The following is a 16,131-nucleotide window of genomic DNA, read 5'->3' as shown; positions in this document are numbered from 1 at the left end:
CTAATGCATGTTGAACAACTGCAACCGCCAACAGCTGCGGAACTATATCCTGTTCTTCATTCGCTACTTCTTCTTCCCACCGATCACTTAAATAATCCTCTGTGCCATCCAAATCCTCCACAGTATCATCTGAATCTTCCCCTATAGAAACTCGGTGCATCCCAGTATAATCCAAAATTCCTTGCAGTTCCGAACGCTGACCATCTCGCCCATAAAACTGTCGAAACCGCCTAGCAACTGACCTTGTCCAATACGGGAATGTATCCTCTTCCGCTTCCTCCAGAGTGTAGCCAACCACCCATACCAACTCACACTATTCTGAACATCCTCCCTCCATTCAACTAAACCTTTCACTGCCACAGCGTTCGCTCCTACGAGAGAAACTTGAATTCGTCCATGCTACATCACACTTACACCGTGATCGCCAAGTGTTTAAGGCATAGAAATTCAGAATAGACAAATGCGAAAATCAGAATGGAACTGGACTGGAATAGAACACAGAAACTGACAACATACTAAATCCGCCATAACTTCTGCTTTCCCATTCCTAAGAAGACACTGATCACTAGTTACATAGTTTGAGAATACTAATGGGCAACGTCCTTTCCCAAGAACACCCCTTGGAATCCCAAAAGTACAAAAGTTAATATTCCAAATTCCACTAAGGTAAAACATCCAAAATTCCCTAGGCTTAACAGCATATGGCTCTATTTGTGAGCTTATTGGTGAAAAATTGTCTAAAATGCTAAAAGATAGATCTCCATTGTGATAAACATTACACTATGCAAAAATTGGGACAATTCCATCCCAAAATGATGCAAGGGTATATTGGAGCTTTTTGAAATTTCAAGGTTATTTCCAAAATTTCTACAAATTTTATGAGTATTTTGGTAATTTGCCCTTAATTTTAAGAGTAGCCAGTATGTTCTCCAGAAATTTCAACTTTAAATGAAACAAGTGACATCTTGTCTACTCAAGCTAAGCTGTGGTGACGGCCATTGCTCATGATAGTGCATCTGGCTTTGCTTGGAAGGGATAGAATCTTCAAGAATACTATTGGTGAACTGAGAGGGCCTTGGACTAGGGTCTTGGTGGTGGACCAGATCTGATTGTTGATTATGTTGGTGATGCCAATCCTTATTTATGAGAGCGTGAAGGTGGAGGAAGCTAATGCCAAAGACGACACCAGCCAGATCCCTCCACTAAGAACCAAGAGTTTCAAATAGTTCTCACAATTATTCAAGATGCCATTAAGAAAGACCCCAAACAAAATGAAGCACACACTTGTGGGTATTTTTAAAGAGACTTACAACTGAAGTGCACCACCTTTACCAGATGCAAACTAATGAAACTAATATTCTTTGCAATTAATGTGAATGACCCAGTAACCAAAAGCAAGTTTGACAATCTTTATGGTTGTGTCGTCATTTCTTGCTTGATCATCTCTTAAGGGCTATTGATGTCATGATTGGTGGGAAGGTTGTTTTTGTCTAACTATGGTGATGTTGGCAAACATTGTGCTGCAGCAATGAAGGCTCAAGTAGTAATCACTGAGATTGCAAGCTCTCATAAAGGGTTTGCCTGTCTTGACAATTAGAGGATGTGGTCCAGGCTATAGAATTTTTGTAACCACTACTGGAAATTAGGATATTATTATGGCTAGCCACGTGAGAAAGACGAAGAACAACACTTCTGTTTGCAACATTGACAGACATGCATGGTTTGAAGACTTACTCGGGTCCTCAAACTGATCACTCGATCCTCTCTGAGACAAAATTGGACATCATTGTGCTGGCAGGAGGGCATCATTGTGTTGGATCCTCTCTGAAATAAAGATGGGCATCATTGTGCTGGCAGAGGGAGATTGATGAATTTGAGACATGCACTGGGCACCCCAGCACTTACGTGTCCTCTCTGAAAGAAATATGGGCATAATTGTGCTGGCAGAGGGAGATTGATGAATTTGAGACATTCCCTAGACACCCCAGCACTTACGTGTCCATAAGTCAGCACTCCAACAGATGGGCTTACTTCTAGAACACCAGAAAGCTCTAGATGAATTTGAGACATGCACTGGGCACCCCAGCACTTCCATGTCCATAAGTCAGCACTCCAACAAATGGGCTTACTTCTAGGACACCAGAAGGCTCTAGTTGTCCCTTATGCCATTCTCCAACCATGTCACATTTCATGATGAACATCTGGTCTATTTCCCTTGTTTCAAACCCAAATTGTCCCAATCAACATCAGACATGCTATCACCGTCCCTTTGAAACAAACACAACAATTGGGAAAGACTGACGACTTTGGAATCTAGACGCTGTAGCCACATGCATCTACAACAATCGGCTACACAAGCGCGCACACACGTGCACCCATCTTCGAACATACAGGCATGGTACCATTTGCTTTCAACTTGAAGATGAAAAAATTTCCTAGAGACTGAGCTGTTAGTTGAACTAAAAGATAAATGGGGCACCTATTTTCCCAAGTCACCAAGTCTAGTCTGTGAAAACTTATTGTGTCACCTTTAAAGCTACAGAAGTAGACATCATAGACCTTAACTGGAAACATGCATGTTAGAGATCTGCAACAACAAGGTTACTGAGATAATAAATATCCAAGAGACTTGAACTTCCACTGAAAACAAGGGTATCCTCTTCCAAAATGACCCACATACTTGCATCCATGCATACATACATATGCTCTCAAGAAAAATCGGTGACAGTGTTGGGGTGCACGGTCCACTACATAAACTTGGACACTGGCGTAGACCAGTCTAGAGAATCATACTTTAGTAGTACATTGAAGTGATTTGTACAAGAGAGATAATACTTCTACAATAACCTCATCCGACTTTCTATAATTTGAGATGTGTTGATGCCATGCTCCTTCACAAATCAGGTGACTACTCAGTTGGAGTTGTGGAATGAAAGGAAGGCTGGCACATTTTCCAAGCAAGTATTATATGTGTTTTCCCCAAGCATCTAGACAAGAAGGTTGATGCTCTACATCTCGCCAAGCTTGGTACCAAGCTAATCATACTATCCAAGGATCAAGCTGCTTACATCAATGTTGATGTGGAAGGCCCTTACAAGCCAGGTCACTACTATTGAGACAGACATACTTGATATGATTAGAGTAAGGCAAGCTTAAACTTGAACAGATTCAAACTGTACCTGGCTTGCAGCACTTGTGTGAGGGCTTTAGGATTGCAGAGATAGAGCACAGAGGTTGAGGAGGTTGTTGAACATTAACTACAGAAAGAACCAACCTTCACCATAAAACCCTGGCTTAGCATAATTCTCGGCCAAATCAGGATGCAAATAAATATAAGCAAACTTATCAAACATATTTGAAATCACACCTGCAGTGAGCATGCAGTACGAGCTCCAAGCTGTGCACAACGGTGATCTTGCATAGATGCAATTGAACTAGTGCAAGTACTTAGAAGTGCAAGAGAATGAAAGCAGGACACGTAAAAAGAGTACGAGCATCACCCAACACTAGTTGGAGATCAATATGATGAGCAAGGAGCCACGAGGGCTGCAACCACACGCAAAGAGAAAAAACCCCATGGTGCAGATGCTCCATGGTTTGCTGCAAGAAGCGAAACACAGTATGAACGCTCAATCGCAAAGTTATGGGAATCCTAACTTACCAACTTACCCTTGAATGAAATCCCTCTGCCAAATGAAAATAGGACACGTGATGAGACCCATACATCCAAACACAGATTATATATCACCACTCATGTACAATGAAGGGAACGTGGGATTTATTTTCTTCACTGCCTTGGGTGCTGCCTGTGTGTTGCCGCTGTTGCTACCTGCTTGCCTGCCCTGCTCGCCTCTCTGCAAAAATACGGTCTCCCTACGTATTTCAAAAACGCGTGACTGTTGTTGTTTCAAACTCTGCTTGCCTCGGTGCCCCCTTTAACGCGTTGTTGCCCCCCTTTACTGCCTGCACACAAGCAAGTTTTGGAAGCAGGCTGCAGTTCAATCGCCAACATTTCCTCCACCTTTACACCCTCACAAAATAGAGGAGGGGGACCTTTCTCGCAGTGACGGTCCCTATCTGTGACTCCCGTCTCTGCTATACGACTCTCACCTGTGGATCAGAAACTGAGAGAGAGAGAGAGAGAGAGAGAGAGAGAGAGAGAGAGAGAGAGAGAGAGAGAGAGAGAGAGAGAGAGAGAGAGAGAGAGAGAGAGAACGCACAAAGCCTTTTCTTGCCAAAGGAAAGAGGAAGACTCATGCTGGCTCATGGCGTTTTTGATCGAGGCAACCCTCCCTTCGAAGTTGAAACCTGCTTCTATACTGCATTTCATTCTCCACTATGACATTTGGAGCACATTACCGCTCAGATAGACGCACAAAAACAAAGGAAAAGTTCAAGGCAAAAAATCTCGGAGGCGGTAATGCTGGAGTCAATGCTCGCGGTAATGGTCCTTCAACAATGCACGCGGTAATGGGCCCGTCTATATTTCCGCGCTTATTTCCGCAGGACTTACAACAAGAATTACTGCAACCATTACCGCGCACTCGAGTATTTTTTTTAAAAAAAGCAGATGACCATTTGGATGGTCCTTGGTAGGACCCATCCAAATGGTCATTTGCGTTTTTTTTCCTATACATTTAATAAATAAAAAAACAACAATTTCAATGCACAAAAACCTTGGGCCAAAATCAAATGTTTAATTATATTGGAGAAACTGTTCATTACAAAATTGCCCAAATAGGCGATGCATGGCGGCTATACAACTGTGGCCAAAAGAAGACTTTGGGCCAAAATTAAGTGTTTAATTATATTGGATATTACAAAATTGCCCAAATAGGCGATACATGGGGGCTATACAATTGTGGCCAAAAGAAGATGGGCCCAAAAACACTTGGAGGATTGAGCTACTCTGATCCTGGGACCTCTCAAGGGACTCCCTGAATCTGGAAAAGAAAAAAACAACAAAACCTTTAATTAATACAAATGGGTACATAATTGTGCATGCACTCATTTTTTTTAAAAAGTTCACACTTACAGGCTGTAGTGTACGACATGCATTTTCAAATTCTTCGCGATTGATTTTGTTGTTTTCATATAGCCAGCACCATGTCTGATATTTGGAGTGGCTCTCTCTGTATCTCTGGATCTCTCGGCTTGGGAGGGTCATAGTAATATTTTGCTCTATATCAATTAAAAAATATCACAAACCTAACCTTATTACCACAAATTAAATCAATTCAAATGAAAATACGCGCACTCACAAATTTATCTTTCCATGCTGCTTTTCCGCCCGAGCCGTAATGCGTGGGCATTTGCTGCGCCCTCGCCTCCACCTACCGAATGTGCGCCCTAGCACCTGCCGCTCTCTCGTTCTCTAGCTCGCCCTGGGCTTTCTCCCACTCCTTGTTGTGAACATTTCCACGGCGATAGTTGTGACCCTCAGATTCAAATGTTCGCTTTTCCGCCCTCCGCACACTGGACTTCTTATTTTTCAAGAAATTCTTGACGTACTCCTCAAGCCACTACTTGGAGAACTCTTCCACTTCCGGATTAGGGAACCGCATGAGCAATGTCGTGTGAATATACGTCAAGTCGGTTGGGTCCTAATCTTTGAAAGATTTAAAGCAATCTTGGTAGGTCGAGTGGATCAGCTGGTTAAGGTGCCCTCGAAATGTCCTCCCCAAAGAGGAACCTAGATCCACCTCCCCCCCTCGATGTATATAATAGTAGTAGCCACGAGCGTCCGGGGCGGGCGCATCGCGGTCCTCATCCTCATGTGGAGCTCCAAGGGGTGAGCGAGGAGGTCGGGGTGTAAGAGGAGGTGAATCTGTAGCACTACCCCCTCCACCACCAAAGTAGCACGAGCCACTACCTGGACGAGAGCGTGAGCCACCACTACGGGAAGAGCGATGGCCACCCGAAGAGCACTGGCCCGAGCCCGAACCGTTGGGTGGTATAGGCGACGGATAACTCGACGGTGCGGACGTGGATCGGTGCGAATGCAAGGTGGAGGGAGCTGCGTGTGACGGGAAAGTCAAGGGTAAGGTGGAGGGAGGCGCTGTGGGAGGCACATTCTGCACGATCGGAGTGCCGACGCCCGGTGTCGCAAGTGGTGAGAGCCCATAGACAGCCAACTGTGCGGGTGTGTACCGCCCTAGAAGACTCTGCTGCGAGGATAGCCACTCTCCCTGGGCGCGGTATGCCGTCTCGAGGTTGGGGTCGTGTACTGCATCTCGGAACCATCGAAAGCCGAAGGTGGATTGTGGCTGGTGGGAGGAAGATTGCGAGTAGTAAGCATCACAAGCGTCCTTGTAAGAGAGGCCCTCGGCGAGAAAGTCCTCTATGGATCGATAGCCGAGCATGGAAGAGGATGCCATATCCTACAATTTCACAAAAAAAAGGGACCCTAATTAACATTGGATTCTAGTCAAAGTGAGATTCTTTATTGCATAGGATTACTCCTTGCATAGGATTCCTCCCTGCATATGATTCCTTTTATCTCCTATTTAAGAAATGGTTTGTGTGCTTTTTTTTTGCATCCATTTAGAGTGTGTGTGTGTGTGTGTTCTTCTAATTAATCTATTGTGTGTGTGCGTTAGTGTGTGACAAAGAAATTAATCTAGTGTGTGTGTGTGTGTGTGTTGGACTTCAATCTACCGTTGGGCCTCTCAGTGACCATTGGGGTCTCAATCAACATCATCGCACACCCACATGGAGGTATGTTTTGGTATGCTTGTAACGCATGCACACTAATGCAAGCGTTAGTGTGTACTTGTAAAGCATGCACACACTAATGCTTGCATTAGTGTGTGTGCTTATGCACAAATTAGTGTGTCAAAACACACTAATGCATACACACACACACACACCAATGCTCACAATAGTGTGTGCTTGTGCATGCATTACTGTGTAGACACACTAATTTGTGCACAAGCACACACTAATGCAAGCATTAGTGTGTGCTAGAGAGGTATGCACACACTAACTCTTGCATTAGTGTGTGCTTGGGCACAAATTAGTGTGTGAAAACACACTAATGCATGCACACACTAATGCTTGCATTAGTGTGTGATTGTGCACAAATTAGTATGTGTGTGCGCATGTGTGTACAATGTGTGTGTGTGTGCATGTGTGTATATGCATTGTGTGTGTGTGCATGTGTGTGTGTATGTGTTTGTGTGTGTGTGTGTGTGTGTGTGTGTGTGTGTGTAGAAGAACGAGAAGAAAGAGAGAGAGTTCGAGCACTTATAGTCGTGACCTCGATCGCTTGGATATGGTGGGGATGGAGATGAAGAGAGTAATAGAGCTTGGAGATGGAGAGGGAGAAGGAGAGAGAACTTGGAGATGGAGAGGGAAACAGACCCGCGCAGAGAAGGAGCTCATTTTTGAATTTTTGGCATTCAATTTCGCGGGGGCACTTAGGTGCCCCCTTTATATAAAAAAGTTTGTTGGAAACTTTACCGCGAGTATTACCGCGTGTGCTCCCGCATGTATTACCGCGTGTATTAACGCGAAAATCTCTGATGAGACATTAAGGTTACGCCGACTGGATGACCTCTTTTACCCACCTCTTTACCTTACAGTCCCCTCTATCTTTAATGAGTGTCAGTCATGTCAGTACCAACATTTTTTATTCTTCTTTTTCTTATTTAGTGTGTGGTCGTGTGTCCAGGTCGATTGGGATGACGTGGGTCCGCCGGTTGGCGCGGAACGAATTCGATGGTTGAGCGAGCGACAACCACGTCCATGTACGCGATGTAAGCGTGCAATTGCACGGTTTCGACGTATATGCTTGGCTCACGTGGATGATTATGGACTATGGGACGATCCGAGAAAACGCGCTCGAATGGAAACTAGCGAGCATCTAGTGATGTCGCTCCCCATTGGAGTGTGATCAGGGGCGGAGGTGGGAGGAGGACGGAAGAGCAATTGCGCCAGGAAGCAGTCATGGGAGGGGGGTCACACCCACCATCCGATGTGGGTGGGTCCACACGAGCGCATGCGCATCCTACATCCACCACATATGGGGATCTCCCCACCACCCCGCCCCACATGGAGGTGGAGGAAGATCATTTGCACAATATGGTTGAGGATCTTCTTGCACGTGAGGCGGCGGATGAGTGTGAGCCTGAGTGTGCATGTGAAGAAGCCGCCCAAAAAACCAAAGATTCATTGCTAGAGGCAGCACACACCGCTCTTTACGAGGGATGCTCCTACTCCATATTACGAGCGTCTCTTGAGATCTTGAATATTCAAGCAATGTTTGGATGGAGCAATGCAGGGGTTGATGCACTATTGAGGTACGTTTAAGTGTAATAAGTGTTAGTTGTGAGTTTTTTTCATGGTTATATGCAATAACGAGTGTTCTTTAATTATGTCATAGGCTATTAGGCAAGATGATGCCTAAAGGCAATCATCTTCTAGAAAATCGAAGGAAGCACGACATGTGGTGACAGGGCTTGGGATGGACTATGATCGCATACATGCATGTGTCAATGATTACGTGCTATTGCAATGAACATGCAGGGCTTGATGCTTGCCCCGAGTGTGGAGAATCAAGGTACAAAGAGGGAATGCAAGGAACCGCAATACCTCGCAAGGTTCTTCATCATTTTCCCCTCATTCCCCGCATCAAGCACATGTTCAGCACCAAAGGAACAAGCGAGCTTATTACATGGCATATGACAAATCGCTCCATCGATGGGGTTATGAGAGTGCTGGGCTGACTCGCCGGCATGGCAACACATCGAGTAGACATGGCCGGAGTTTAGAGAAGAGCCTCGTCACTTGAGGCTTGGTCTGTGAGGCCTAGTCTGGCTAGTAATGGGATAAACCCATTTGGGCATCGGTCTACCTCATGGAGTACTTGGCCAGTGGTTGTTGTGAACTACAACATTCCACCATGGGAGTCAACCAAGAAGGGGAACATTTTGCTCTCTCTTCTAGTCCCAGGAAAACACAAGGTGAAGAACATGGATGTACATTTAGCACCTTTGATTGAAGAGCTTCAAGAGCTATGGAATGGCATAGATGTTTTTGATGTATCAAGACCACTTCGTGATCAACGCACAATGATCAAGTGCATTCTCATGTGCACCATGCATGATTACCCCCGTCTTGGAGAGATTTCTGGTAAGCTTATACTTTGTGACGCTCTTTAATGTCTTTGCATTGGTCACTTATATGCGGTTATGTCTTTTGTTTTTGTAGGACTATCGACATCTGGACATAGTGCATGCCCAACTCGTGGACCCTCACTCTTGACAGAGAGACCCGCTCTACTTGGTAAGGTGATCTACCCCAATAATCATCGCTTCTTGCCACCCACACATCAATCTTATGCTCCACCGTTCAATGGGATGGAGCCACTCCATTGGACCATGGCCGATTGGGCAAGACATTGGGGCGAGCATCACAACACATTGCCTCCTCCCAATGGTCCACCTAGGGGTATGTCTAGGTACTCTATTTTCTTATCACTACCCTATTGGGCTTCATTGAAAATCCAACACCTATTGGATCCAATGCATGTGTTCAAAAATGTTGGGCAAGCTATATGGGATCACATAGTAGGTAAGAAAGATTCATTGGGGGCTAGAGAAGACATGAGGGCCATAAGGAGGCTCCCTCCTTCGGCTACACCTTGCATGGTGCCTCGGGGGAAGATGGTTCTTCCAAAGGCACCTTGGATTCTATCAAGGGTGGATCAAGAGCGGATGAAAAAAGTCATTGCATCCATCCGTACTCCAACAGGTTATATGCGTTCGCTCAAGGGTGCCTTCACTAAAACTAAGAAAGGAGGATCCAAACAACTGTATGGGCTCAAATCCCATGATTGGCACAAGATTCTTGAGGTAATGTGTGTGTGTGTGTGTGTGTGTGTGGTTTAGGGTTCTAGATACAAATAAGTCTTTTTGTTTGTGCATTCCAATTAGCATTAGTGGATTTGCGGACACGAAGGTAAAGGCTGCAATATTCAAGGTGGGAGAAGTTGTCAGGTATAGCACATTTGATCCTCCCTCCTAAACTTTACTTTGAAGACTAACTTTACTATGAAGATTATGAAGGGTTTTTTGGTTACAGGTTTGTGAGTTCCAAAGAAATCGAAGTTTCAGTTATTCCAACAGCTCGACTTCTAGCGATTGAAGCAACTTGTGCTATTGAGGATGCATTCCCACGTTCTATCCTTGTTAGCCAAGTTCACCTATTGCTCCATCTTTTTGAGGAGATAGCCATTTGTGGTGTGGTTCACTCCATGTGGATGTTCTTTCTTGAGAGGTTCCTAAAGACCTTGAAAGACTTTGTAAGGCTACGATCACAACCAGAGGTATTCATCGACGATCTTAAGCTTTAAACCTTATTAGGATTGGATTGTATTCACAATGCTTTTTATTGGTTACTTTAATCACTAAAGGTTTCATGTGTTCAAGCACGCATGGTAGAGGGTTGGGTTGTACAAGAGGCTTTTGTGTATGTCTCTCAATATCTTTTCACAATAGACCCATCATTGCCTCGTTTAAAGACGGAGGAAGAGGATCCAAAAAAACACGCAAACATTCCAAGTGGGAAAGGTTCTCTCTTGATTTTGGATAGGGAATTTCAAGCCATAGTCAACAACCATTGTCTACTCAATGCTCCCATCATGGGCAAATGGGTGGATATGTATGTGGAGGTGCGTACAACGAGAGAAAGGGAGAGGGAAGCATGAAAGAGGTCGCATGGCGGTAGGCGAGCACCTCCCGTTCCTAAAGAGCTTGCCAAATACCCTGATCTAATTCCAGTTGGGTGGATACACAATGCCATGACCAAGGCCAAGGCACAAGGAGAACAAATAAGACCTAAAGAATGGGAGTACGCATGAGGATGTCTACCAAGGGTAATATACTCAATGTGTTTAGTGTGTGTGTGCGAGTGTGTGTGTGTGTGGGTGTGGGTGTGTGTGTGTATGTGTGTCATCTCTCTCTCTCTCTCTCTCTCTCTCTCTCTCTCTCTCTCTCTCTCTCTCTCTCTCATCTATCCAGATTGGTTTTTGCAGGCCTTCACATTCAACTCTATGTGGTCCGAAGGACGTCATTTTCGAACCCGCAAGAGAGATGAGCGTCGAACCACTCACGATAGTGGAGTTATGGGCAACTTTGACACGACAAAACAAGAGGTGAGGGAATGTGGAACAATAGAGAGGATAATCAAAGTGGATTTCAGAACATTTCACAAATATCTCTTTGACTGCTGATGGTTTGCGGGTGAGGTTAAGAGACATGAGAATGGGCTCTATATGGTAGACTCCGGGCAATTTCATCGTGGGAAGACCGACAACTTGGTGCAACCTAGTAGTTGTGAGCAGGTAAAGTCCATGTGCAACTCACTAAAACATTATATGATACATATAAAACTACATTCATGTTGTTGTTTGCTCTATGACCTACAGGTGTTTTATGTGCCTTGTATGTATCGAAGACGACTTTGGTATGTTATTCCAGTCACACCACAGAGCAGATCTATCTTTGCAAATACAAACATAGAGACTTTGGCAGATCCCACCACACCATCTCAAGAAGACGCCAATGACGATGATGCAGTTGAGGTCGAGGAGGACGAGGATGGAGAGGATGATGATGATTCAATAGGAGAGGCTGTAGAGGATGACTCAATAGATTTATTTGTTGATTTAGCTACCATGGGGTTGGACATGGATATAAGCACTTGTAGAGATCTCTTAGAGGATGAAAATTAATAAATATCTTTTGGATTTTGTCTTCTTTCTCTACTTATGCTGTACAAAAGGGCTATTTGTTTATGAACGCAAGACAATACAATTTTGATCATCGTTCGCTTGCCATTTCCATATGAATGCATAGTTGACATAAGATTTTGAGGTGGAAACAAAATATTTTTTGATATAGAGTCTCATGGAGTACAAATGAGTAGAGTAGGAGAATCATACCAATAGATGAGGCAAGCAAAGAGAAGAGAGGTACTAAAAATCCCAATGAGAATGGGATTTCTTACACTCCATGTAAAAAGGGGGTACCAATTTCTAAAAAGTAACAAAATAGAATAGGATTTATAGAAAAGGAAAAGTGGGAGAGGAATTGGGGCGGGGATTTTTTTTTTTATTGCGGTAATATACGCGGCTATATGTGTGGTAATACATGCGGTAATACTCACGGAAAAGTCAAAAAATGTGCCGGCGAGGCTGCAGCATACAATCTCTCTCTTTCTTGAACCTCTCTCTCTCCTCTTATGCGGTAATGTTGTGCGGTAACAGCAGCATTCTCCCATAGGCCAAAAAGTGTTGCACCCATGACTTTCAAAAAATAAAGAGTTTTAAAGTATAGAAGATTTGACGTTCGGTATCGTTGTGCTGACCTTCGTTACCTTGGAAAGGAAAAATAATGAATGCATCCGGCGATTACACCTGGGTCAGCGTGCATATATTTGACCAGTCAAGCGTGCTCGCTACGCCTTGTGCGTCAGACCTGGCTGCCATGCATGCACTGCCCAATCAAGCCTAGGGCATCCTCATCGTCGGGGTGAGCGCGCATGTGTGTGCCCAATCAAGCCTGATCCCTTATGCCTGCCGGTCGTGCGTGTGTGTCAGTGGTGGCAGAGAGAGAGAGAGAGAGAGAGAGAGAGAGAGAGAGAGAGAGAGAGAGAGATAGATAGATTTTATTATCGTCCTCGGAGGTCAAATATGACCTATGGGACCAAAGTTGCATGTGATGTAGTATGTGTATGGCTGATGAGTGACTCTCGATGCTCCAAAATTGTAGTGATGAGAGTCGCAATGGAGAGCCCACACTTTGGCTGGCAGAGGAAAGTGTGTAGGTCTAAGTTATGGCTGAAAATGTGAGAGAAGCAAGTTCGGATGTGATCAAAAGCTGAGCACTCTAGTAGTGTGTGGTACTCAGACTCTCGAACTTGCAGTGAGCATAATGTGCACAATCGCTTTGACTCTTCTCCATTGTCCCAACGCCCTATCTCGCATCGAAGGAAATGGGAGCTAAACCGAATTGCTGCGATAGTGCGTATCTTGGACAAGGGAATAGGCTCAAGCATGTAAGTGTGAGTACGGTTTCCTCTCTCAGCGAAGAACATGGTTTTGTAGTTGGGAGAGAGAGAGAGAGAGAGAGAGAGAGAGAGAGAGAGAGAGAACAGGTGCGGGAGTGAATGTGTGTGTATGCGAGAGAGAGAGAGAGAGAGAGAGAGAGAGGAAGCACCGAAGCGGGCATATTGTTAATGCAGCTTCTCGCAAATTTGTGCATGAATTTGAGTGTGTGTGTGTGTGTGTGTGTGTGTGAGAGAGAGAGAGAGAGAGAGAGAGAGAGAGAGAGAGCACTGTTGTGTGAGAAGGTCAATTAACGAACGTGTGTTTGCGCATGTGTGTACAAGGTCTCTCTCTCTCTCTCTCATAGAGGCACCAATGCATGCACGAACGGCAGAAAGATAATATTGTTGCCCTACAGTTGCAAAGGCTCCAAGAATTGTGATGGAGCAGACAAAGGCAAAAGCTGAGTGCAGCTCGATTATTTGTTCTCTCCCACCAATCTCAGCTTGGCGCCATCTACCCACAGAAACTCAGGCCCTCTTGAGGCCAACCATATTTTTGCGCATAAAATTCCATGGCGCTTCAGTGCATGTCACTGCCCGAGAAATTTTATGTGCTCCATGGGGATGCAGTGACATGTGCCCTTTTTGCCTCATGTTAACTCTTTCCAGGCGTTTGAGAGTGTGTGCAATAGAGATCTAGAGAAGGAGAGAGACTAATGACTGTACATGTTGTACATACTACACAGCCTGTGTTTGTATGTGTGCCAAGAGAGAGAGAGAGAGAGAGAGAAGAACGATTCGTAGCAGTACAAAGCCTGTGTTTGTGTGTGTGCATGTGAGAGAGAGAGCTAGAGGAACGATTGGCGCACATCCTATCTGTGTGTGTCTCTGTGTGAGAGAGAGAGAGATGCGTTCGTGTAGGATTCGAGGAACGATCCTAGGTGAGATCTTCTCCTTGAAGGTTTTATTCCTCTGTAGAAATTTTGACCATGGCTGCCGCTGCCACAGAATATTGTTACCTCATGGGAAGCCTAGCCTGGTCTACCAGCGAGCAAGGCTCGAAGATGCATTCAGTCCCTGCTTCTGCAGGTTGTGCTCTGTGTTGACAAAGGTGATGACTAAGCCATGGAAGTTGGCGGGGTGCTACAAAAGCTGAATAAGAGGGTTAATATGGCACCCCTAAATCACCATCACCATCATTATGGTCGTAAAATGTCCAGCCAAGCCCGTGCTATGCTTTCGCTAAGAGACGGGAGCTCATGAGCGCAAGGCTCGAGCTGAAATGAGGTCAGGGCATGTACCAGCCCTAAGATGAAAAAACAAATAGACAAAAGTCTCCATCCGTCATCCTCTGTAGCTTTTCCCTTGTCTCTTTTCCCATATCCACATCATGTATGAGAGGAAGCACAGATCGGGTCCGAGAGCTGGTTATACTCTCAGTGACGCGCGAGGCAGAGTGAGGCTAGATGTTGCAAGTATTACCTGCTGTTTTATGGTTACATTTAATTAAGCCAGACGGCCATATCCTTTCGATCGTTTGGATGAGACAAGATCGCCGCAATTGAGGTCATGAATGGAAACTATTTGGATGGCCAAAGCATCACTAAGAACCAGGCCCAAAGCCTTAGTGGGGGGAGGGGAAGGTGGAGGTGGATATCGAGGATCTGGAGGTGGGGGTGGAGGCTATAGCAGTGGACGTTCACGCTATTGTGATAGCCTAGGAAGGTGGGTATTGAGGAAGGTCAAATGGAGGAGGCGGTGATGGTGGGCCAAAGTACAATAATTATGGCGGAGAAGGTGGTGGATATTGCCAAGGGGGAAGAAATGGCTATGGTGGAGGAAGTAGGTATGGCAGTGGTGGGGGTCAAGACTCTCGTAGGTAGAGGAAGAATTAACAAGCATCTTTGGTTGATTGACGACTTTTACTTTGTATTAGTCAAATGCACAGTTTTATGAATTGCAAATTTTTTAGATAGCTCGGTCGTTTGAATAGGGATGATGAGAGGTCACCACTGACTTCACTTACTTCAAGCTGATAGGTCTCATTCCGCAAGCTCTGAGATTTTGTGTGCGTATGGGTGTGTGTTGAAAACCTTGTGTCGTCACATTTGAGAGAGAGAGAGAGAGAGAGAGAGAGAGAGAGAGAGGCTCAGAGTCGTTGTTGGAAATCATTCTTCGCAAAAATGAGATTTTTTATGGGTAAATTGACTTTGTAGGTTTTCTCATCTGCAAGTGTAAAGTTTAATGGTAAATCTCAAAATTTGTAGGGGGGATTACACTAAACCTACTTCTTTTCAAGCACTCTTGGAAGCATGAGAGAGAGAGAGAGAGAGAGAGAGAGAGAGAGAGAGAGAGAGAGAGAGACCACTAATGTTGCCAGTGCATGGAGATAGAGAGAGTAAGAGAGAAGAAAGGCTAAGACGTAGTGCTCTCGGCAATAGAGAGAGAGAGAGAGAGAGAGAGAGAGAGAGAGAGAGAGAGAGAGAGAGAGAGGCAAAAATCTATCACTAAGATCTGGTAGAGAGAAAGGCTTGAAGTTGTGTTTGATGACAGCCAATGGTTCTTGGTGGCCGAGAGAAGCCGAGAAGGGATGACCTTCATTGGAACGATTCACACTAGCATTGTGGCAATATGTAAATTGACTATATTGAAAGGTTTTTACACATAATTTCTTTAAATTTTGTAGGTTTTCTCAACTTCAAATTTAAAATCTAGCGATAAATCTCAAAATTTGTAGGTGAAATTACACTATAAGGCTAGGTTTTTTCAAGCACTACTGGAAGTGTTCAAGAGATAAAGAGAGGGCAAGATCACTTGTGTTGCCAGTGCACAAAGTCAAAGAGGGAGAGAGGCAAAGAGACAAGGAGAGGCTAAGCAGTATTGCTTTCGCCGAGAGAGAGAGAGAGAGAGAGAGAGAGAGAGGCTCAGAGTCGGTGCTGGAAATCATTTTTTGCAAAAATGATATTTTTTATGGGTAAATTTACTAGATTGAAAGGTCTTTACACAAAATTTCTATAAATTTTGTAGGTTTTCTCACCTTCAAGTGTAAAGTTTAATGGTAAATCTCAAAATTTGTAGGCG

General features: G+C 44.6%; 1 pseudogene; it reads left to right on the top strand.

Annotated features, from left to right (window-relative positions):
- Positions 1–258: 258 nt before the first annotated feature.
- On the top strand, positions 259–1,751 carry LOC147436910 (adenosylhomocysteinase pseudogene; annotated as a pseudogene).
- The last annotated feature ends 14,380 nt before the right edge of the window (positions 1,752–16,131 follow it).

This window comes from Adiantum capillus-veneris, chromosome 17, assembly GCF_014529385.1.
Source record: "Adiantum capillus-veneris isolate H3 chromosome 17, ASM1452938v2, whole genome shotgun sequence".
In the NCBI taxonomy this organism is placed as follows: domain Eukaryota; kingdom Viridiplantae; phylum Streptophyta; class Polypodiopsida; order Polypodiales; family Pteridaceae; genus Adiantum; species Adiantum capillus-veneris.
Note: the sequence above shows the minus strand (reverse complement) of the source record. Positions and strands in the feature narration are given on the sequence as shown.